General features: G+C 41.6%; 1 pseudogene; it reads right to left on the bottom strand.

The window, feature by feature from the left end:
• Positions 1-2,234: 2,234 nt before the first annotated feature.
• The window catches only part of LOC101934578 (zinc finger BED domain-containing protein 5-like), a 52,576-nt pseudogene continuing 29,952 nt past the window's right edge, over positions 2,235-24,858 (bottom strand).

Genomic DNA, 24,858 nt, shown 5'->3' with positions numbered 1-24,858 from the left:
AGACAGCTGCAGTCCACAGGGTCCTGGGCTGGAACCTGGAGTAGAGGGCGGGCCTGGGTTCCCCCCAAACCTCCCAATTGACCTGGACTGTGGGTTCTTCCAGAGGGGAAGGTCTCTGGGCTGTTCCCCAACCCACATGATGAATCTCTGAGGCAAGAAAATCCTCCAATAAGCGCAGAACCCACCAAGATAGAGGAGGAACTTTGTCACAGTTGCTATAGCAGAGTAAGCATAGGGACAAACAATATCTGCATAGACTGTCTAAATAGATTTCTGGCTGTATCCTCTTTGCTATCAGTTGGTTCATCTCCCTCCCACAGATGGGAAGAAGGCCCATTTCACTAGAGACAGATGACCTCAGTAGCATCTGGACATTTTTAAGGCAGCAATCTGGAGTTTCATCCACACTTTCACAAAGTTTTACATTTTGGTACAAGCCTCTTTTGCTGATGCAGCCTTTGGTATTGCAATGTTATAGACATCTATGCCACCTATATTCTTGCACACACACCCCTGTTTGACAGTCACCGCCATAGATATCCGGTTCAGCTGAAGGTGCTCAATTCTGAGGACAAAATAGGCTAACCTCCAGAGAGATTAATGAGCTCCTATGGGCTGTGGAAGGCTGACCCACCCAATTGGCTGAAGAGAGCTATCAGGCCTGCTTTTGAGCTCAACAGTACAGGAGTCACTAGCTGCTCAGCTCTTGGCCTGCAGATGTCATCACTCATGCTCCAGCTTTTCTTTCACCTTGTCCCAGCCTGTGACCCCTTCCCAGTTTCTGATTCCAGCTCTGAGCCCTGGCTCTTGACTCTGATTTGAACCCCTGGCCTCCTCGGTCTGGTTTTAACTAATGAGCTGGACTGCCTGGGCCTCTGAGTCGGGACCAGCACTTGAAGAAATTGAGATTACTTACATATAATTGGAGGTTGTTTTGAGATATGTGATCCCTAGGTGTATTCCATTACCTGCCCTTCTTCCTCTCTGCTTTGGATCTTGACTGGACTTACTGCAAAGAACCAACTGGAGAAGTGGTTGACTCACACCTCCCCATCTACCCTGGATGCTGAGAATGAGGCGAGCCAGGGCAAAGGCACAGACCAATAAACACTGCTTGCAAAAGTTTCCAGTCTCAGGTGCATGGTGTGCTTACATACACACATGTGGAATTCAGGTAGGGACCACACATCTCAAAGAATTTCCAGTTCCAGGTAAGTAGCCTCCATTTTTTGGCAGGGCTTTGTCTGCTTTGCCAGTTGTAACATGTGCTGGCAAACACAACAGCTATCTTGTAATGTGATCACCTGACACAAAGTCCATGAGTGTATTTCCATTCTCTTCAGTGGGTTTTGGAGAACACCGTTAAGTCATGATTCAGTGAAACACAAAGACACATGCTTAAGTCCTATTGAAATCAAGCTTGAACTGGATGTAATGAAATCAAGAAGACTTAAACATGGACTTACATTTAGGGAGACACTCAAGCACATTTTTTTAAACAGTCAGAAAGCATAATTCCTCCCTCTCCAAATTACACAGAATACAGTTTAAAATAGTTTTCTTGCCCTTCACTTTTGTCATGTTACCCTCTTCTTCGAATCTTTCCACATGCTCTCCCGGCATCACCACCCCAAGTTTAAGCTTTCTGGCCTCACTTTCAATGCCAGTCACAAATCTACTCTTCCTTATTTGTCCTTTTTGTCTCTTGTCACATTATATTTACATCCCTCTTTCTACCAATGATGCCAGCCTTGTTTGCCCATTTGTCAGTTTCCCATGCATGCTTGTGCCTTCTTCCACATTCCCACTATACATGGAACATGCTGTCTCAATAGATTTGTAATCCATGACCCTCTCTACCTTGAAATCTTTCCTCAAGATCCACATGTCACCATGCCTAAGTAGGTCACAGCTGAGAATGCCAACTAAGGACAGACTGCTGAGAAACAGGGCAGACATACCGCAAACTAGTGGTTATTCTATCATTAGCGTTTACCAAACCAATAACAAAAGTGGACTTCTCTCTCACCACACTGGTTAACAAGAAGCCAAAAATGCTGTCTCCTTAGGCATTCCAGCCATTGGTTCACCACCCACACATGGAGTTTATGGTGAGTGGTTACCAAAAACCAGATTCATCACACACAGTTCTTCTAATCCCAAAGGATCAGCCACCTCACCAGGTCAATACATAACTCAGATTTTACCCAAAAAACATGCTTATAACCAATTATTTAGTAACTGAAAAGTACAGGTTTGATAACCTAAAAAGAAAAGAATTATTAAATTGTTAAGGAATCATATACATTACAATTGATTTTCAGGGATGCAGGTCAGGATCATAGCAGTGTTGTAAATTTGCTATCTTGTAAAAAGTCTCTGGTTTACCCAAGCAGATTGGGGGTCATTCAGTCCCTCGTTTAAAGCTGTTTGTTAGAAATGATATCCAGAGATGTGGAGCAGAATGGAAGACAAAGCAGTAATGTCACAGCTTGCAATTTATAGCTCAGCCCATGTGCATGGAAAGTTACTGGCTAATATGAAGTGCAGGGTCACATGAGCATGGAAAGTTACTGGTGAAAAATAGAGTTTTAGGTCACATGTCCTTACATGCTATGCTGACTCTCAAGGCAGCCATTGCTTCTCAGTGCTTTCTGAAACATCTCCAGGAAGGGCCCACTGGGTGAGTTAAGTCTCTTCACTGGCACATTAAAACACAGATGACCAATCAATGGGATAGCTCATCTAAATCTTTCTTGGGGCATCACCCAAGAAAACATGTTTGATATACAAATATACAGTCAATCTTCATAGCCCTAGATACAAAGTTGCATTGTATTAGTGCAATTGTGTAACACTGGTGATACATTATGATTGTAATAGGAGTGATACAGTGGTGATGATACATTAGTACAGTGTTTCCCAAATTTTTTGGCCATGGAACACTTTTTAGCCTATTACGGAACACTTATAATATTATTCTGTAGTCATTTGGTTTTCAAATAAAACATTGTGTTATTTATGCTCAAATATATTTTATTTTATAAAATAAAGCAAAAATACAAATTTAAAATAACTTGAACTAACAATTTCTAACTGAAAGAGCAAATAAAGTAGTACAAAAATCAAGTGCAAGAGTCAAAATTAAAAACAGTGTTCTACTTTAAAAAATTGTTTTTATATATACACAAACACCAAACACATTCGATTTTTACTAGGAAAATCTATTTTTAGAAAAACACAGAAACACCAATACCATTAAATCCAAATTTTTATTTCTGTTTCTATCACAAATTCGCTTAATATTTGGAATAATGCTGGAAAGTTGAATCCTCATGTCAGGCACAGCATCAAGTCTATTCCTATATTTGGTTTTTGTTGCAGTATAATACGAAGATCCCATTTCACACAAATAAGTTGTAGCAAAAGGAAGGAACACTGGAACTGCACATTTAGCCACATTAGGGTACTCTTCTATAAGGCTGCTCCAAAAATTATTCAGCAGAAGATCCTTAAACTTTTGTTTCAAATCAGAGTCAGAAATTAAGTCAATTAGGCTTTCATAATCGTGTGCAGTAAAGCCGACTGGTTTGGCTGTAATTACAAATGGATTTCGAACCCACGCATTATCATCAGTAGTTGTAGGAAAATATTCTAATAAAGAGACCTGCAAGTCACGTAAGTGCTGTAAAATGGTGCTGGAAACTTCTTCATGGATTGTAGAATTTACTTCAGTCAGAAATTCATGTACTGTAGGGAAGCAGTTGAAGTTATTCTTTTCTACAGAAGATGCCCAGAATTTCAGTTTCTTTTTTAATTATGAAATTTTATCCATTGTAGTAAAAATGGTCACATACTTTCCTTGCAGCAACAGATTAATTTCATTTAATTTTGCAAAAATATCTGCAAGATACTCAAGTCTCATTAACCATGAGGAATTTGTCAGACAGTCATTAAATTTTCATCCTGAATTATCTGAAGTGAAGAATACCAGTAGTTCACTACAAAGCTCAAAAAGCCTCACAAGCACTTTTCCTCTGGATACCCACCTCACTTCTGTATGTAAAAGAAGCACTTTAAACTGACTACCCATTTCCTCACACAAAATTTTAAATAACCTGGATTGAAGTGGTCGAGATTTGACAAAATTGATGATTTGTACTGCTTCATCGAGCACAATTTTCAGATATGATGATATTTTTTTAACTGTGAGTGCTTGTCTGTGTAGAACACAATGGCTTAGTGCTTTCTGGTGCCACACTTATGATTCGCATTACAGCTCCCTTCATCTTCCCAATCATTGCCCGAGCACCGTCAGTACATACATCAATACATTTTCCCCAACTAATTTCATGCTTTCTGATAAAATTGTTGATGCAGTTGAATATTTCTTCTCCAGTTGCGTTGCTTTGCAGAGATTCACCTAAGAGCAGGTCCTCTTCAATAATATTATTAAATCTATATCAGACAAATACTAGTAGCACATCAAGTCCTAGAGCTTCTCTGGCAAGCACTATATGGTATCTTACTCGATAAGATGCCTCTGTTGCACTTTTGTTGTATGTTTTAATCATCAAAAGTTTACAATTTCCAAGTGAGTCACGCTTCCTCTTGAAAAAACTTATCTTTGTCTTTGTATTCAGCATGCTTTTTTTCCAAATGCCTACGAAGTTTAGCAGGAGCCAATGAACTGTTTGCTAGTATTTTGTTGCACACGACGCACTGCGCATCAAGAACATCTTTATTTCCAACACATGTAAAACCAAAAGACAAATAACTTTCGTCATACTTTCATTTCGGTCTTTTAACACCTGCTGCTGCTTGTTTTTTTTTTATATACTTTGTGGAAATTCTTTCACCTTGAATAACTCACTAGTACTAACAGATTTTTTGGCAACAAAAGACTGTGATTGTTCATCCTCACTTTGAAGTGTCACAATATTTTGCTCATTTATTTCGGCCACAGTTGGAGTACCAGAGGAACTTGCTTTTCATTTCAAAGTTCCTTCTTTTAGCCACAAATCCATGGTGATAAGGTTTAGTAACAATATCTAGAAATTCTGATTTTTGTCAAATTTTGTTTGTCACCAACATTTATATTGTTTCGAGCGAAACTAGTTTAGTTGTGCTTATCACACACACGGTAAAGACCCACAGGTTTGAACGTGTTGAGTGAATATATTATATTCAACATGGCATAAAGAGAATGGTGTGTGCATACCACTGCAGTTCTCACAGCCTCGAGTGGAAGGGGTACGACGTCACTAACTGAAATGTGCCCGAAAGGGGTAGACATCAACATACTGGCATGCCACAGTCTCTTTATGCCATGATATTCAATACGAGAGCTATCAATAACCGGAAAAAGTTTTGTTAAATTAGTCATTCAAAAAGAGTTGTAAACTACACTTCAAATATGCCAAATTTAAAATAAAAAAAAAATGCAAAGACCCTTTTTTTAAATTATGATTCTTTCATGGAACACTTATTCACATTGGGCGGAACACCAGTGTTCTGCGGAACACAGTTTGGGAAACACTGCGGTATATACCTGGTTATCATTCCTTTATACGGCGTCACACTGCTTTGTCATCATGACTCCCCCCAAAAAACAGCCAATTAATGATTATTAGACTGTATATCAGATAAAGTTAGGCTGATTTATAATATAAATGCTGTAAGTTTTGCAAATATAAATATTTATGCAAATCATTTATATTTGATTGGATCTCTTGCCCCAGACCCTTAAAGGGTCAGTTGAATGCCTGAAGGTAAATAGCCTGAACAAAGAAATATAATGAAGATTTAACAAAAGCCAGGCTAAATAAATAAACTGCAACGAATCCTTCATAGCTTTAGATGAACCAGTCTTGGGAATTCTGTACCTCATTGCAGATAGAATTTTACACCTATACATAAGCAATCAAAAATCAGTAATTGCTTATGATACTAAACACACATCTGAACAGTAGGGAAATATTGTGAAAGCATCAAGACACTTCCAAAACAAGAGTTTTGGGCAGCCTCCAACTTGGCCAGATTTACAAAACCTCACATTTCAAATGTTCTGAGAAGCAGTGGAATAAGTTACCATTTACAGGGTACAGCAATGAAAATATCAATGACACTCATCTTCAAAACATGCAAACACATATGTGGGGGGAAGTAATCTGAAACTAACATACTCAAGGGTAAGGAGAAACTTGGGAATAGCTATGCTGAACTAGACCCAGTGGTGAAAAATGGATGGCAAATTAGACAATCTGAGTTTGAACAGTGCAATACTGCTGCAGAAGAGACCAGTGCAGTTGTAGGCTGTGTACTGCATCCAAAGAGAATATTATGGAACAAAGAATGAGATCTACAATTTTAAATGTGGGTTATTTACTGGATGGTGCTATGCCCAACAATTTGTGAAATGTATTCAGCATTCTTTTGAAAGGCACCAGGATAGTGGGATAAAACCACGATAATAGAGTGCCAACATGACCACAATTTACAAAGGAAGAAAGAAACATAAATTATTTTGTTTGTCAGAAACAAATATCTGCACTATGCAGTGAATTGTATGAAGAACTCTTAGAAGGACATACTTTACTAGTAAACAAGAAGACTGGAAACTAGTTTGATGTGGACAGAAAGGGTGTTTGAGTTCCTGTGTTTGTGCTAACCACAGTATTAGAGGAATGGTAGCATTTTGGCCCTGAAGATGTTTGTCAGTTAATTTACCATCAATGGAAACCTTTGTAGTTTCAGGGTTCAGACTAGTCTTTCTAAGACACATAGGGAAAAAATGGCTTTTTCATAGTTATTGCTTCAATGATATGCAATGCACTGAAACTGGCCTTGTACAAATGTGTGAATATGGAGATGTCACAATTGATATACATAGAGATGAGGTTACAGATAATTTGTTGTCATCATCATGGAAAGTGATGATTGCAAGGAAATCTAAAATTGAGGCCTAGACGAAATCTGCAACAAGAACAATATCTGGTGCTGTCTATTCTCTGAAACAGCAGCAAGGTTATTAATATAAACTAAAAGTGAAGTTAGGTCACCACATACGGGAACAGACAAACATCCTCATTTTATCAGGATGGGGAAAAGGGGGCACAATGCCCAAGAATGCAGCAATGTAAGAGAACTGGACATTTTATAGTCAGCATAAGACTAAAGATGAGTAGCCAAAGACCTCCCAAACAATAGAATCAGGAAGGGAAGTTAATACCGCACAACAATGAATGTTAGGGTTTCACAGCAGAAGATGATAGCAATGCTGGAAGAATGCAGATTTAGATTAATGGCAAGTCTCTCAGCTTGCTTACTGATTGGCAGGCTAGATGAACTATAATACATGTTATCATGGGCTTAACCAAGTGGTTTTGACATTGCTGCAGTCAAGATAGAATATCTTTTGAATGTGGCTTAAAAGACATATAAACACACTGTATAAACTGTAGTAAGTTTTAAAAAAACACATAATAGAAGGCCACTTTCAGCATATCTTAAAAAAAAAAGGCAGGAATTCCTCATACAAGAGCAACAGATGTAGCTGACCAGGATGCTGGAATGTGTAGCTGACCAGGAATGCTGTTGTTTGCCTAGAAGTCCTTTGTACCAGGACTCAGACATTTTATGTTAGCACAAAAAATAGCAATTTTAAAACCTAAATAGAAAGAATGTTTTGCTGGGTTTGGAATATCAAGACATCAGCTAGAGATATATCCCAACACTTGTATGGGATCAGTTGCACAAACTATGCCCAGACTCCCTCTTAATGCAAGGAATGTGGGTGAGGATAAACTCACAAGGGGAAAAAAGTGCATCATAGAGTCTGTTGAAAGATACTCCCTCCTGAGTAGTCATTTATATGGGCTCCTTTAGCTCCAGGCAGGGGGCCTGTAACCTGAGCCCCACCGTCCAGGGCTGAAGCCCTCAGGCTTCACCTTTGGTCCCAGGCAGTGGGGCTCAGGCTTTGGCTTCCACCCCAGGCCCCAGCAAGTTGCCAGCTCTGGCAACCCCACTTTGGGGTCCCAACCCACAGTTTTAGAACCACTGGTCTAGAAGAAGACAGATCCTCCTAGTCACATTTCTTAAATATGGGACTTGGGGGACAAATATCTTTCCAATATGAGGAATTATATATACTAAAATTAACTTTTAGTGAGAACTGTTGCCCACTAAACTAGAAAGGAACTATGTCCCTACAGGAATCAAATAAAAACTACAAGCTGTATTGTTCTTTTGTGTCCAATCCACTTCAATAATATCGTTTCACTAATGGAGTCCCATGAACTAAGATATGTAAGGGAGAGGGATCTTGGAAAAAATCACAGGTTTAGAGGTATGCCTGCATTTCAAAAGGAGCTCTTTAATCGGAGATTCACCTACAAGCAAAAAATGGGAATCTGCAGGCTGATGGTGCTAGGAGGGTAATAAAGAGCCAATGATATTTGGAGTTTTAGGCTTTCATTTTTTTCAATCACTCTTCAATTGGCTAAATGAATTATTGTTTTTTTGGCCTGTCTTTTGAACCATTAGGTATTGGCCATTGTTGAAAGCAGAATGCCAGACTTGCTGGACAAATGGTCTCATCAGGTATGAGAATTCTTAGGTTACTAATCATATTGATCTTCACAGTTCCTCTGTGTGAGTTCTCTGCTTTGTATTAATATGCCCTTTTAAAACTGTAGTATTTGTGAGACAAGATGGTGCTTGGTGAGATGCACCAAGAGCTTTTCTTTAAAAGTACATACTCTTGATCAAGCCTAGTCTACATGGTTTGAAAATTAGAACAAATGGTGCAAGAAGAAAGAAAACTCTTCATCACTTTTTAAAATGAAAAAAGCATAGTTGGAAGAAAAACTAAAACTTTAACTATATTACCTAAAATAGCTGGATCAGATTCCATCATAACCTTTATTTCAACTATTGAAAGTAACTCAACAGAGGTTTGATGTTTTCTACAAAAAGACAAACATTTTTAGGACACTAGACTGAAGTACATGCCCCTGTGGCTAGATGGTTGACAGATAACAGGAGATTAGTAAATTCAGCAAAAACATTTGGGAATTTACAGGCATAAAAAGGGCTAAATGAAAGAATAAATTGTTTACAACAAATAATTTGACCAGGTGTAGGAAGAGCCTCAGGAGTTGACCCTTTAAGAGAAAAATAACCACTGCCAAACGCTTGTAACTGGTTCCAGCTGAAAAACAAGTTGACTAGACAACATTCATATTTGGGGATATGTAAAGGAAGCAGGTGAATCCAGTGTGGATTTCACACTTTTCATAGAGCCAGATCCTCAATTAGTGCAAATATACACAGGTCCATTGAGATTTGCCCATGATTTTTAAGGTTTATTTCCAACAAAAAATGTTGTAATTATGTTACCTTTATCATTTTCTGTTTAAGAAAAAAAAACTACTAATCATCTTTGGATCGCAAAACCATCACTTTGTTCAACTTGTCTATATTTGCAGTAGTACTTAGTCTAAGGCTTGGTCCACAGTGGGGCGGGGGATCGATCTAGGAAACGCAACTTCAGCTACGAGAATAGCGTAGCTGAAGTCGACATTTCCTAGATCAAACTAAGTTTACTTACTGTGGGTCCACACGGCGCAGGCAAGCTCCCCCATCGACAGTGCTTCCTCCTCTCGGTGAACAGGAGTTCCGCAGTCGACAGGGGAGCGCTTCTGGGATCAATTTATCACGTCCAGATGAGACGCGATAGATCCCAGAAGATCGATCTCTACCCGCCGAATCAGGCGGGTAGTGTGGACCTAGCCTAATATTCAGGCTACATATGAATAGAACTGAGGAGCTTTATTGCCCCCATACTTTGGAGCAAGGGCTTCAAATTTCTTAGAGGGTGGCATTTTGTCAGAGATAAACCTTTTACTGTACGTGTGGAAAAGTTTGCAAATTTGGCCAAGTTATGAGCCTTTGAAAAAAATCTCAGCTCACACACATAGAATCATAGAACCATAGAATATCAGGGTTGGAGGAACCTCAGGAGGTCATCTAGTCCAACCCCCTGCTCAAAGCAGCACCAATTCCGAACTAAATCATCACAGCCAGGGCTTTGACAAGCCTGACCTTAAAATCTCTAAGGAAGGAGATTCTACCACCTCCCTAGGTAATCCATTCCAGTGCCTCACCACCCTCCTAGTGAAAAAGTTTTTCCTCATATCCAAACTAAACCTCCCCCATTGCAACTTGAGACCATTACTCCTTGTACTGTCATCAGGTACCACTGAGAACAGTCTAGATCCATCCTCTTTGGAATCCCCTTTCAGGTAGTTGAAAGCAGCTATCAAATCCCCCCTCATTCTTCTCTTCTGCAGACTAAACAATCCTAGTTCCTTCAGCCTCTCCTCATACGTCATGTGCTCCAACTCCCTAATCATTTCGGTTGCCCTCCGCTGGACTCTGTCCAATTTTTCCACATCCTTCTTGTAGTGCGGGGCCCAAAACTGGACACAGTACTCCAGTTGAGGCCTCACCAATGCCGAATAGGGGGCAATGATCACGTCTCTCAATCTGCTGGCAATGCCCCTACTTATACAGCCCAAAATGCCGTTAGCCTTCTTGGCAACAAGGGTACACTATCGATTCATATCCAGCTTTTTGTCTACTGTAACCCTAGGTCCTTTTCTGCAGCACTGCTGCCTAGCCAGTTGGTCCCTAGTCTGTAGCAGTGCATGGGATTTTTCCGTCCTAAGTGCAGGACTCTCTGCACTTGTCCTTGTTGAACCTCATCAGTTTTCTTTTGGCTCAATCCTCTAATTTGTCTAGGTCCCTCTGTATCCTATCCCTATCCTCCAGCATATCTACCACTCCTCCCAGTTTAGTGTCATCTGCAAACTTGCTGAGAGTGCAGTCCACGCCATCCTCCAGATCATTAATGAAGATATTGAACAAAACTGGCCCCAGGACCGACCCTTGGGGCACTCCACTTGATACTGGCTGCCAACTAGACATGGAGCCATTGATCACTACCTGTTGATCCCAACGATCTAGCCAGCTTACTATCCACCTTATAGTCCATTCATCCAGCCCATACTTCTTTAACTTGGCGGCAAGAACACTGTGGGAGATCGTATCAAAAGCTTTGCTAAAGTCAAGGAATAACACATCCACTGCTTTCCCCTCATCCACAGACCCAGTTATCTCCTCATAGAAGGCAATTGGGTTAGTCAGGCATGACTTGCCCTTAGTGAATCCATGCTGACTATTCCTGATCACTTTCCTCTCCTCTAAGTGCTTCAGAATTGATTCCTTGAGGATCTGCTCCATGATTTTTCCAGGTACCGAGGTGAGGCTAACTGGCCTGTAGTTCCCTGGGTCTTCCTTCTTCCCTTTTTAAAAGATGGGCACTCATTAGCCTTTTTCCAGTCATGCTTGGTAGAGACTTGTTAGAATTTGGTTGATAAATTCAGTGAAGTTTCCATCTGCACTGAGCATGCGCCGAACCATCACAGTTCCTAACTGTGAATGGATTGCATATGCCCATCCTTATAGAGTGACTGAGCATACTCCATTTCAGGGCTGAGCAGAACTATTCTGGCAATTGCTGCCCTGGGCTGCTGTGACACCTGGCCCCAGAGGTGAGAGCAGGAAAGGACCCATGGTTCATTCAGTGCAGAGGATGGACCATGCTCTGGGAATGAATCGGTGTTGTGTAGTGAAAGAGGCTGTTTTATGTGGGACCTCTGCCTCATTTGTTTCAGAAGCTGGAAGGTGTGTACTGAACAATGCTTGGAACTGCAGGAAGAGAAAAGATCTCATTGTTGAGGGAGCTCAGTATCATCCTGCAGAACTGGATTCTATCCCTCCTCTGCCACAGAGTTCCTGTGTGATGCAGGGCAGGTCACTTAAACAAGCCTGACCCTCAGTTCCCTATGTGTAAAATGTAGATAATATAATCTATTCTCACAGGATGTTTTGAAGATGGATTAATTGATGGTTGTGAAGCATTTGGAAAGATAGTGTAATGAAAATGCCACAGAAAAGCTCATGAGGAATGTTTTAATGCAGTACAGCATTTTAATGGTGTGCCCTACATAAGGTGTGGGGCCACACAATGAATATAGGGGATAAAAATAAATATGGAATAACTACCCATTCACTGAATGAGATATAGATCCTATGGAAAAAAGTAGTGTGCAACCATGTAATTAAACACTGTATTATCATGCTCCAAAGGGAAAAAATAAAGTTGCATGGGCATCCTTAAGTCTAGAATGTACACAGGGTCTGCTACTCACGGCTTGGTTGCACCTCCTCATGGCTCATCTGGGAAATTAGCTCACCACGGTCCGTGCCCCATCCAGTGGTCGCTCAGCCTGTTGCCTCAGTCACTCGAACTGAGGCCCTTCTCTTGCTTATCTGAAGCTATACTGCCTCACCTTTGTGGCATAGCCCTTCGGCCAAGTCATTATCATCCTCCCCTTACAAGGTACTATCAGAGTCTCCTTCCTCAAAGTTTCAGGCAATCTCAATATCCACTGTGCTGATTGCAACTCTGCAGTGGCTGGTAGGGGAACAGAGGCCCACCATCTACACTGGTTTGCAGTCTGGGGACCCTTGAAGCAGCAGTCCAGGTCTATCCCTTTCACACCTTGCTGCTCCTTTTCTGTACTACTTCCTACCCTACCTTTATCAGGCTTCTTCTCACTCCCTTGTTACTACTTCATAACACAAGAACTAGGGGTCACCAAATGAAACTAATAGGTAGCAGGTTTAAAACAAATAAAACGAAGTATTTCTTCACACAACATACAGTCAACCTGTGGAACTCCTTGCCAGAGGATGTTGTGAAGGCCAAGACTGTAACAGGGTTCCAAAAAAGAACTAGATAAATTCATGGAGGGTAGGTCCATCAATGGCTATTAGCCAGGATGAGCAGGAATGGTGTCCCTAGCTTCTGTTAGCCAGAAGCTGGGAATGAGCGACAGGGGATGGATTACTTGATGATTACCTGTCCTGTTCATTCCCTCTGGCCACTGTCGCAAGACAGGATACTGGGCTAGACGTACCCTTGGGTCTGACCCAGTAGGGCCATTCTTATGTTCTTAGGGTGTGTGGACTGCAGGGTCACCTGACTGCAGCTGCCCATTCCATCCTCAACTCCTAGGCTTTTTTAGAAGTCCTGCCTGTTGCTGTCTAGGTGAGCTTCATTCTCATTGCCCCAGTAGGTACAGAGTAAAGTTAACTGGCCTATCTTGCCACTTTAACTGCATCAGTGCTGGTGTGGGGGTCAATGCCTCATCCCAGCTTGAGTTTGCAACTGTAATATTTTAATGTTTTTTTCCATATAATATTTGGTATATATTCTGAGTAAATAAACTTTTATAAATAAATCTTTATGATGCAGAATTTTGAAACCTTGCAAAATAAATCACTCCTTTGATCAACTTTTCATTAATAGCGAAGATAAAGTTGCTCTGAGTCAAATCACATAATTGATTATTGTAAAAGGGAGAAATGTATAATATGGGTTAGGAAAAATACCTTCCCATCCAGCAGTTGAAGTTTAAGTGCAATACAATTACCGCATCTAAAAACTCTTTATCTCCTAAAAGCTAGGGCAGTGGAAAAGAAAAAAAGACCATTTTTGTGTTATATGTTTGTACAGTGCCTAGTATAATGGGAAGATCCATGACTAGAGCATTTAAGTGCTACCACCAAACAAATTACATCAAAAATACTTCTTTAAAAGTACATGAAGGTGCAAAGTCAAGGAATGAAAAGTTGGGAAATGTCCGAATTAAGGTGCCCAAAGGATGGAGGTGCTAGAGCTTCCCAATTAAACAGGTGTAAGAATTTTTTTTTAACATGGGCAAAACAATGTGTTCGTGGCAAATCTTCTTCTCAGAAACATGTGAATTGACTCCAATGAACCTGAGGCAGATATCTAGCATGGAAATTTCACCCCAAAGAATAAACATTTGGCACATTTATAAGCAACTGAAATCAGGTTTTTATAATGGAAAATATCGGGGGGTAGCCGTGTTAGTCTATATCCACAAAAACAACAAGGAGTCCGGTGCTACCTTAAAGACTAACAGAGTTATTTGGCCCATGTATCTGAAGAAGTGAGGTATTTTGCCCACGAAAGCTTATGCCCAAATAACTCTGTTAGTCTTTAAGGTGCCACCGGAATCCTTGTTGTTATAATGAAAAATGTTAATCATCCTAGACTAGAAGCCGTGTTAACAGCTCCACCTTTAATAATAATGAAAATAGCAATATGGTCAAAATCTGAGATCTTTAGCACTGATTCCAGGGCCGGCTCCAGGCACCAGCTGAGCAACTTGGTGCTTGGGGCGGCAGATTGTTGGAGGCGGCATTCTGCCCAATCCTAGGGCGGCACAGCTGCTTTTTTGTTGTTGTTGTTGTTCTTGTTCCGCTCCGGCCGCCGTGTAGGGGGCGGTGGCACGGACAACCAGAGCGCCCTGCCTCTTCCTTCCCTCCCCGCTGACCAGAGTGGAGCCCTCGCGGCAGGCGGCAGGAGGCGGCGCAGCAGGAGGGGCCGCGTGGTAGCACCCCTGCTGTAGCCCTGGCCGCCCCCTTCTCTCTCTCTCCCGCCCGCTCCCCCACCCCAGCCGATTCCCCTGCACCCGCGTTCCGGCCACACCGCAGGTTTTTTTTTTTTTTTTTTGCTTTGCCGTTCTGGACGCCCCATTTTTGTTTTTTGTTTTGCTTGGGGCGGCCAAAAAGCCAGAGCCGGCCCTGATTGATTCATAAAATTCCCATTATAAAATGGAATTAGGATGTCACAGGATGACTGGCCCCTTTAAGAGAATTGGGTTCCAATTCCTCTGTGATGGAATAGATGCTTCCCAGCTGATGAGGGACACCTGATACTAATAAAATCGGGAAGGGTGGTTAAGAGAGGTTCCAAAACCGTTCCAAAAAGGATCTCTGTTTGTTTATATGTGGGATTTAGATTTAGTTGGTGACAGTAGCACAGCGGGGTCATCATTTCTGCTGTGCACTGTATAAAAGGCCTTCAAAGCCTCTTAAGCTGCTTATTATATTTTTTTTCACATGTTGACATTAGCTCAGATGTGCTTTGAAATGTTTAGTTCAGATGTGTGCTAGAGAAGGAAGGAGCTACAGAAGGGAAAAAGCTGTACAGGTCCTGTCTGAGAATAGAGAGGGAGTTGCCCAGTACAGTGAGATTCAGGCAGGAGCCCTACAGAGGGCTGGCGAAAGGAGACTGCAGGCAGGCCGCAGGCTCTTGCGGGGACCCTAAGTCTAGTGATAGAACATGAAAGGGACTTTAATCAGTCTGGATAAAGTTATGGTATGTGCTGACAAAGAGCAATAACCTATGGACAAAGGAAGTCCTTGCTTAAGGCCCTGGATAAAAGGGGAATAGTTCAGAAAGGTCTGTATCTCGGAGTATGAGCTGACAAGATATACTGAATAACCAGTTTTACTGCGGGCCCTGAATGGAAGGGAACTTCAGGGTGAAGATAAAAAGTCTATGGAAGACAGCAGAACTTTGAGTATTATTGGTAATAACAAATAAAATGAGCCTGATTTCTAATAGTCACACTCAATTTGAGGCTAGTGTCTGTCCTTTTGTGTCTGTGGTAAGAATAGAAACTGTTGCAGGATGAACTTGCAGCATCTTGACCAGCAAGGAGGGGACGCTTTGGGATTGTGAATCTGTGACATAAGACCATGAGCTTGAATAAAGACTGGGAGTGGATGGGTCATTACACAAAGTAAAAACTATTTCCCCATGCTATTTTCCCCCTACTGTTACTTACACTTTCTTGTCAACTGTTGGAAATGGACCATCCTGATTATCACTACAAAATATTTTTTCTCCTGCTGATAATAGCCCACCTTAATTGATTACTCTCGTTACCGTTAGTATGGCAACACCCATTTTTTCATGTTCTCTGTGTATATATATCTTCCTACTATATTTTCCACTGCATGCATCCAATGAAGTGGGTTCTAGCCCATGAAAGCGTATGCTCAAATAAATTTGTTAGTCTCAAAGGTGCCACAAGTACTCCCCTCGCTAAAAATGATTAAAGGGCCAGTTTGTTTACCTGCCCTGTCTGCAGGTTCTGCTGATCGCGGCTCCCACTGGCTGTGGTTCGCCGCTCCAGGCCAATGGGGGCTGCGGGAAGCAGAGGCCAGCACATCCCTCGGCCCACACCGCTTCCCAAAGGTTGCTGATCCCTGGTCTAGATAATACTTAGTCCTGCCATGAGTGCAAGGGTTTGGACTAGATGACTTCTCGAGGTCCCTTCCAGTCCTGGAATGTTAGGGTGATATAATTCAAGGGCTGTTGAAATTATGCTTGGTAAAAATGGAAGAGGCGGAAGAGGACCAAAATAGACCAAAATTGGTGTCATGGATGTTAGGCCTAGTTGGTAGACAAAAAAATGAAGGAGATGAACTATGATGTCCACTTTCCTCTTCTTGAGTTCCTAAAAAGACATAGACAGTTCAGTTCAGCTTTCCCTCTCGTCTTTGTCCCACCTTGCACCCAGCTCATCCCCCGTCCCGAACTGCCACTGCAGGTCAGCTTGGCTCATCTGATGGACTTTCTTCCTGAGAGTAAGGCTGGCTGGCCTTAATCTTGTTCAAGGAACTTTTTCACCTGTGAGTGCTGAAACTCATTACATTATCATGACATCCAATCCTCAGCCCCATAGGCGCTGGCTTCCTCTGGCCCCGGGGGCTGCTCAACCCCCACTCTGCCCCAGGTCCTGACCCCACCTGACCCCTTCCCCAAAGTCCTCACCCCTGTCCTGCCTCTTCCCACCCAATTCTGCTCCCTCCCCTGAACATGCACTCCTCCCCCTTCCTCCCAGAGCCTCCTGCACATCGCAAAACAGCTGATTGTGGCAGGCAGTAGGCTCTGGCAGGGAGGGGGAGGAGTTGATTGGCAGGGCCACTGGCTGGAGGTGCTGGGGGGAGCTGACTGCCATTGGGTGCTAAGCACCCGCTAATTTTTTTCCGTGGGGCATGGCTGGAGCACCCATGGAGTTGGCACCTATGTTCAGCACATCAATGGGGATATCTAATTGCCAGCACAGCAGAGGCATGTAAGATCCTGCATTGCTTTCCCTTCCCTTGTTGTGTTTTTTCTGCCCCCTCTATGCTCTCTATACATCAGGACTGATAGGAAAATTAACCTGTTCCTTTTCATCAAAGAAAGGTTCCTCTGAAAATAACAGACTCCAAAAGACTTTCAAAGTTTTGACTCTGATTTGCACAATCGGTCAATCACAGTTCCATATAAATGCCTGTTTTAATTTCTTGTTCCTTCTTGTGTTTCAGTCAATATGTTTTTAATTTACAAAAATGCTTTTGGGTGTTTGCAAAGTAACAGAGTAAAACCAAAGCCTCTGTTTAAAAGAATCCCGAACCTACCTATCACTGCTTAACAAACGAGTTTATAAACACCTTTAACTCTTTGGGCCCTTGAGGTCAATATCTATATACCAGAGATGAGTGGGCACAAGTTGGGGAACCTATATGCTAGCCGCGGGACCTTTGTGTGCCATGGAGCCTAGCTGTATAGCTCTGTACATTCTCAAAATATCCATCAGATATTTAGTTTAGCCTGATCAATAGGATCATGATTCATCTGTGCATTTCCTTAAGGTAGTAAATAAATAATGTGACCTAATTCCCAGGTTGAACCACGCTCTACTCCAGGAAGAGTACTGGTGGGGGCAAAGGTGTCTCTACGTCACTTTTATGAACCTCAGGGAAGTGGAATGTGCTGATTCAGACTCTGGCATAAATTAGAGCAGCCTTAGGGATTCTAATCTAACTCTGAGCACATCCCTCATATGCCCTTACACTGGGAATTGGGAGGGACTGAATAGAGCCAGCTATGCTAGAGCTACACCAGCCGAGGATCCCCCTGCAGCAGGAGAATCCCCAACTCCTGGTTTAAGGCTGATTTGTATCTCCAGAGCATTTCCAAGTAGCTTTATCTGTGACCAGGACCTCACCCCAAAACACTATTGATGGAGTAAGGTACTACCCAATGGGAATAAAGCTGGCAGAAGTGGATCCCTTGTTACAGAAACTTCTTTGCTAGGAGAACCTGACTCTTGGGATTGTTTGTCCCTTCTACTGCCTTGCAACTACAGAGATACCATGTTTAGATGCCCCACATGGCAAACTGATGCCTTCAGTTATGCTAAAAACAAATCATAGCTTCATGTCAAGAGATAGGATTTTCCAGCTCTAAAAGCACTGCTGCTAAAACATGCTGCCAACTGCCAACACTTTGGGATTAAAACTGTTCCAAAAAGGATCTTGCTTTATTTGTTTGTTTACATGGGGGATTTAGATTTTGTTGGTGACAGTAGCAGAGTGGGGTCATCATTTCTGCTATGTACTCTATAAGAGACCTTCCAAGCCTCTTAAAACTGCCTTTCCCCCCCCACATGTTGACATTAGCTGAGATGTCTTAGCCTTGTCTTAAAGAAACACTTTTAAAAATCATAAGGATTTTTCCCAGGGTTCAAAGTAATAGTTATATTTATATGTGTTATATTATATCTAATTTGCATAGTCATCCATTAACTTTAAAATGGCTAAAGAAAATAATCATAATGCTCCATAAACAGGGGAAATATGTTCTGCTTCACATGCTATTGCTTTTCTTCACTATATGGATGTCGTGGAGGTCAGGAAAACTAATTAGCTTGAGGTTAGTTCAGGTTTCCACAAGAAAGCTTTACTTTAATCTCCTGCAAATGCTCAATATGTAGTCAGATTATTCAATGAAAAGAGTAAAAATGGGTTGTCTTCAAAGTCTAGTACTCTAGGTTTTTGAGATAATTGGTATGATAATAAGCATGTTATTAATCACTGTATGGTCCTCATTGTATCATTGTTTATAGCACCAAACTGTTTGAAGATTAATGCAAAAATATATAATTTAAAATGGTTAAAGACACTAATTTATCAAGGATGATTTCATGTGGACGTGCCAGGAGCTGAAGTTGAGACTAAAAGCTTAAGCATGCCATTAGAGATCTATTATCAGAGTTTGTAAATTGTTATATGGTTCATCTCATTTTGAAATATTAAGGCTATTAAATACCTTCAAGAAAGGTGCAAGGCTCAATCGGATTTGATGGACCTAGAGAAGCAATTTCTATAATGTAATATTTCCATGATTTTGAGAAAAAGGCAAAGAGAAATTGTACACCATCATTTCTTAACTTCATTTTTTTTAATAATTGTCTGCCGCCTTTACATTTTATTAGGAATTGACTCAACTCTCTGCATAGATTGAAAGTAGCATAAATGAGATTATATAGTTGTCACAATGTTTCTGCTATCTTTGCCGTATATTTAGGGCAAAATTATATAGTCAAGTCAACCACCACATTTTTGCATCAAATCTTGCACTTCTTTCTCAGTGTATAGTTCCAATTGAGCAACTGACCTCTAAATAACACATATTTTTCTATTAAAAAAGGAATCACTTCAGTGAGATGTATTGTAGCTATGTAATCACTCCTTCAGCATGTCCTTAGCAGAATCCTCCTCATTCCCCTTCTAACTTTCTATGTGAGTTCCATAGGTCTCTGTCCTTTGTCTCTTTCTCTTCCTCCTCTACACCTTCTCTCTGGGTAGTCTCATCCAGAAACACAAAGTCAGCCACCATCTCTATGCTGATGACTCACAGATCCCCTCTTCTCCAGAACTGTCTTTCTCTCCAAACTAAAATCTTGGCCTGTCTCTGTTATCTCTTCCTGGATGTTGAGCTGTCAGCTCAAGCTCAACATGGCTAAAACAGAGCTCTTTATCTTCCCCTCCAAGTCTCACCCCAATAACTACTTTTTCAATCATTGTGAACAACATCACCATCCTAGCCTGCTTGTCACTCAGCCCTATAACTTAGGCATATTTATTTACGTGGACCTCTGTGATGTTATCTGATTAAAATATGACCACATAGATCATTGTTGCAACCACTGTTATATATGTGCAACAAATCTTGTACAAAATGTGGCATGTAAGATGTCTATGGAAAGATTATGATTTGCTGAATATGATTATGCTATTTGTATGCATGTATCATTCTTTGTGTTTGAAGTTATGAGTATTGGCTCTATACCTGGGGGAACGACCACAAGGTAGTTAGCCAGCACATCTTGAAGGGACTATTCAAACTGAATGGCTGATCAAAAGAACATTTAACTCACAATGGAAGACACCCACCTACCCTGAAGGGACTTTCCTGTGAACATGCTGTTTGAAGTATAGGTAATGATTTCCTGCTGTGACTAGGCGAAATCATGCATGGACATGTGACTTGTCCATGTGACTCCAAACACCATCTTGTTACTGTAATTTTCCACAGTAAGAACAATGGGATTCCCTCCACATAGCAGAAGATATAAAATGCCCTGGAATCATTTTCACTTTGCCTCTTTCCTGCTCAAACCTCTGGACTATGGATTTATACTAATGGGAGCATACTAATGAAGGGACTGAGGTCCTTCCAATGATTTGGAAGCAACCAGAGACTTATCAAGCCAGCAGTTTATTCCATCATTGCTACAAGCATGAACCAAGAACTTTGCAATTACTGTATGTATTTGATTCCTTTAACCAATTTTAACTCTTATCTTTCTTTCTTTCTTTCAATAAAACTTTAGATTTTAGATACTAAAGCATTGGCAACAGTGTGATTTTTTGTTAAAATCTGAGTTGTATATTGACCTGGGTGTGTGCCTGGTCCTTTGGGATCTGAAGAACATTTTATTTAAAGAGATTGGTTTTAAAGAACTATTCATCTATACGTCTAGTGATTTTGGTGGTGATACAAGGACTGAAATGCCTAAGGAAATTGCTTTTATGACTTCTTGTTAGCCAGTGTGGTGAAACAGAAGTTTACTTTTGTTGCTGGTTTGGTATATCTCATGAGAGAATACCCTCCAGTTTTGGGGCGTGTCCGCCCTACTTCTCAGCAGTTTGTCCTGAGGTTGGTATTCTCAGTTGTGACCCACAGAGGCATGGTTACAACATCTCTATAGTTTCTCGCAGCCAGGCTATGTGTAAGTTTTGCTATGCTAATTCTTCTACATAATGCCTCTAAGATACGGCCTTTCTTAGAGAGACAGATAAAACTCTTCTCTATCTCTCATCATATCATGTTTCAGTTACTTCAACATCCTTTTCTCTGGTGCTGACAACTGCAAACTTGCCCCAGTCATCCATTCAGAATACTGTTAAAAAGATTATTCCCCTCACCCATCACTCTGACCACATCACCTCCCTCTCTTTGCATCCCTTCACTGGCTCCCCGTCCTCTACTCCATCAAACATAAGCTACTTGTATTCATATTCAAGGCTCTTCATGGCGTATTCCCATCTTACCAATCATCTCTAGTTCACTATTGACTCCCATCTCCTATTGACCAATGATCCCAGCCTCCATTGCCCACTTGTTCAAAATTTCAAAGAAGCATCGTCATGATTTCTCCTATGCTGTCCCTCATGCTTGGGAGGAGCTCCCCATAAACATATCTAAAGCTACTTTATCCTCCTTAAAAAATTTTCTTTGCCATGATCCCTACCCAAAAAATTGACAATAGATTGGTCTTAGCATACCAACGGCCTATGCCTATTGTTATGACCAACAGTGTCTCTTTTATTTCTTTGTACCCCACCCTCTCTGTCTGTCTGTGCCCACCTATTGTTGCTTGTCTTACACGTAGATGCTAAGCTCTTAGGTGCAGTGTGATGCTGGGAGGTATTTTGTACTCTGGTGCATTCCCTTTTGGTTAGGTGTGGCATCGCAGGTAAGCCCTCCCTCGGTTTCCCTTCACCTGGGTTATAAAGCGGTCTAGAGAGACCTTTTTTATATGAAAGCACCCCCTTCTAAAAGTCTGACTTATTAATACCAGTCATAAGCATGAGTAGAATTTTACTCAGCAAATACAGCCAAGGCATTTGTCCTCTCAGGCTCAGTCCAACTAGCAATCTCTGGCTCCTTCCTTCAGGATACTTTACTTTCCTGCATCTTGAAACAGTTTCTCTTTCTGGAACCCTTCCTGGTTCCTTCTCTGGATTACTCCATCCCAGTCCTTCCTTAAGCAGAAGTTCCCAGCTCTCCTGTTTGGAACTGGGCTGTACTAATTAGTCTCTCATTTTTAGTCCTTACACAAGAGCCCTTGACCCCAGTTCTCCTCTCTGGAACTGATTTGTGGGTTAGTCAATTGCCAGCTTCTCCCTCAACTGACCCCCTTTTTTCCCCTTAATAAGCCATCCAGCTTCAGGGTACTTAGCAGGCCTGCCTTTTCCTGCTATCTTCTGATGTCTGCCCTGCTATGAGGAAGGAGGCAACTGTTATCCTGGTTCCCTTTTCCAAGTTCATGCCCAATTGGCTGGTCCTCTCTGCAAAGCTCCAGTGATTATTAGAACTGCTTCATGGTCTAATATTGAATGCCAGTGAAAATAAGGTAGGATCAGAGTCTAAAATAGGAAAAGAACAACTCAAAAATTACTTAGACAAGTTAGATGTCTTCAAATCACCAGGGCCTGATTAAATGTATCCTGGAGTACTCAAGGAGCTGACTGAGGAGATATCTGAGCCATTAGCAATTATCTTTGAAAAGTCATGGAAGATGGGAGACATTCCAGAAGACTGGAAAAAGGCAAATATAGTGTCTATCTATTAAAAGGGAAATAAGGACAACCCAAGGAATTACAGACCAGTCAGCTTAACTTCTGTACCCAGAAAGATAACAGAACAAATAATTAAGCAATCAATTTGAAAACACCTAGAAGATAATAAGTTGATAAATAACAGTCAGCATGGATTTGTCAAGAACAAATCATGTCAAACCAACCTGATAGCTTTCTTTTACAGGGTAACAAGCATTGTCCATGGTGGTGGGGGGAACAGTATATGTGGTATATCTTGACTTTAGTAAGGCTTTTGATACTGTCTCACATGACCTCCTCATAAACAAACTAGGGAAATATAACCTAGATGGAGCTTCTATAAACTGGGTGCATAATTAGTTGGAAAATCATTCCCAGAGAGTAGTTATCAGTGGTTCACTGTCAAGATGGAAGGGCATAATGAGTGGGGTCCCACAGGGATCAGTTCTGGGTCTGGTTCTGTTCAATATCTTCATCAATGATTTAGATAATGGCATAGAGAGTACACTTATAAAGTTTGCAGATGATACCAAGCTGGGCAGGGCTGCAAGTGCTTTGGAGGATAGGATTAAAATTCAAAATGATCTGGACAAACTGGAGAAATGGTCTGAAGTAAATAGAATGTAATTCAATAAGGACAAATGCAAAGTACTACATTTAGGAAGGAACAATTAGTTGCACACATACAAAATGGGAAATGACTGCCTATGAAGGAGTACTGTGGAAAGGAATCTGGGGGTCATAGTGGATTACAAGCTAAATATGAGTCAACAATGTAACGCTGTTGCAAAAAATCCCAATCATTCTGGGAGGTATTAGCAGGAGACTGGTAAGCAAGACACGAGAAGTCATTCTTCCGCTGTTCTCTGCACTGATTATGCCTCAACTGGAGTATTGCGTCCAGTTCTGGGCACCAAATTTCAGGAAAGATGTGGAGAAAATGGAGAGAGTCCAGAGAAGAGCAACAAAAATGATTAAAGGTCTAAAAACCATGAGCTATGAGGGAAGATTGAAAAAACTGGGTTTATTTAGCCTCGAGAAGAGAAGACTGAGAGGGGACATGATTATAGTTTTCAAGTACATAAAAGGTTGTTACAAGTAGGAGGGAGAAAAAATTGTTCTTCTTAACCTCTGAGGATAGGACAAGAAGCAATGGGCTTAAATTGCAGCAAGGATGATTTCGGTTGGACATTAGGAAAAACTTTCTAACTATCAGAGTGGTTAAGCACAGGAATAAATTGCCCAGGGAGGTTGTGGAATCTCCATCATTGGAGATTTTTAAAAGCAGGTTGGACAAACACCTGTCAGGGATGGTCTAGATCAGGGGTCGGCAACCTTTGGCCAGCGGCTCACCAGGGTAAGCACCCTGGTGGGCCAGGATGGTTTGTTTACCTGCCATGACCACAGGTTTGGCCGATCGCATCTCCCACTGGCCGTGGTTCACCGTCCCAGGCCAATGGGGGCTGCGGGAAGTGGCGCGGGCCGAGGGATGTGATGGCTGCCGCTTCCCACAGCCCCCATTGGCCTGGGATAACGAACCACGGCCAGTGGGAGCAGCGATCGGCTGAACCTGCGGATGCAGCTGGTAAACAAACCGGCCTGGCCCGCCAGGGTGCTTACCCTGGGGAGCCACGTGCCAAAGGTTGCCAACCCTTGGTCTAGATAATACTTAGTCCTGCCTCGAGGTGCCTTCCAGTTCTATGATTCTATGTATTTTGTGAACTTTTCAAATCCTTAAAAGACCGAGTCATGTGATAATATAGGTAGTCCACAGACTACCCTGTCACAGGCAGAAACCCTCTTTTTTGTTCTGTGTTTGTACAGCTCCTTACACAATGGGATTCTTTTCCATGATTAGGCTCTTAGGCTTTAAGGTAATACCAAAGATCAATTATAATTATCATCTTAGGATGCCATAACTCATGGCAACTCATGGGTCTCTGATGTGGAACCGGAAGGCAAAACCAACAGAATGTCTTTGAACAATGTAGGTTATGATTCTGCAATCCAATTGGAGTGGCCAGATCTTTGCACCTGTATGGATCTCCAAGGGTTCGTCTGCATTGTGGGACCTGGACCATCTTTTCAAATGTAAAGTACTGAGCCAAGGAACTTCAAGTGAAATTTTGTGTGACCATTTTCATTTTAGTCCATGAGATTAAAAGTATGTGT

The sequence above is a fragment of the Chrysemys picta genome, chromosome 3, assembly GCF_011386835.1.
Source record: "Chrysemys picta bellii isolate R12L10 chromosome 3, ASM1138683v2, whole genome shotgun sequence".
Lineage (NCBI taxonomy): Eukaryota > Metazoa > Chordata > Testudines > Emydidae > Chrysemys > Chrysemys picta.
Note: the sequence above shows the minus strand (reverse complement) of the source record. Positions and strands in the feature narration are given on the sequence as shown.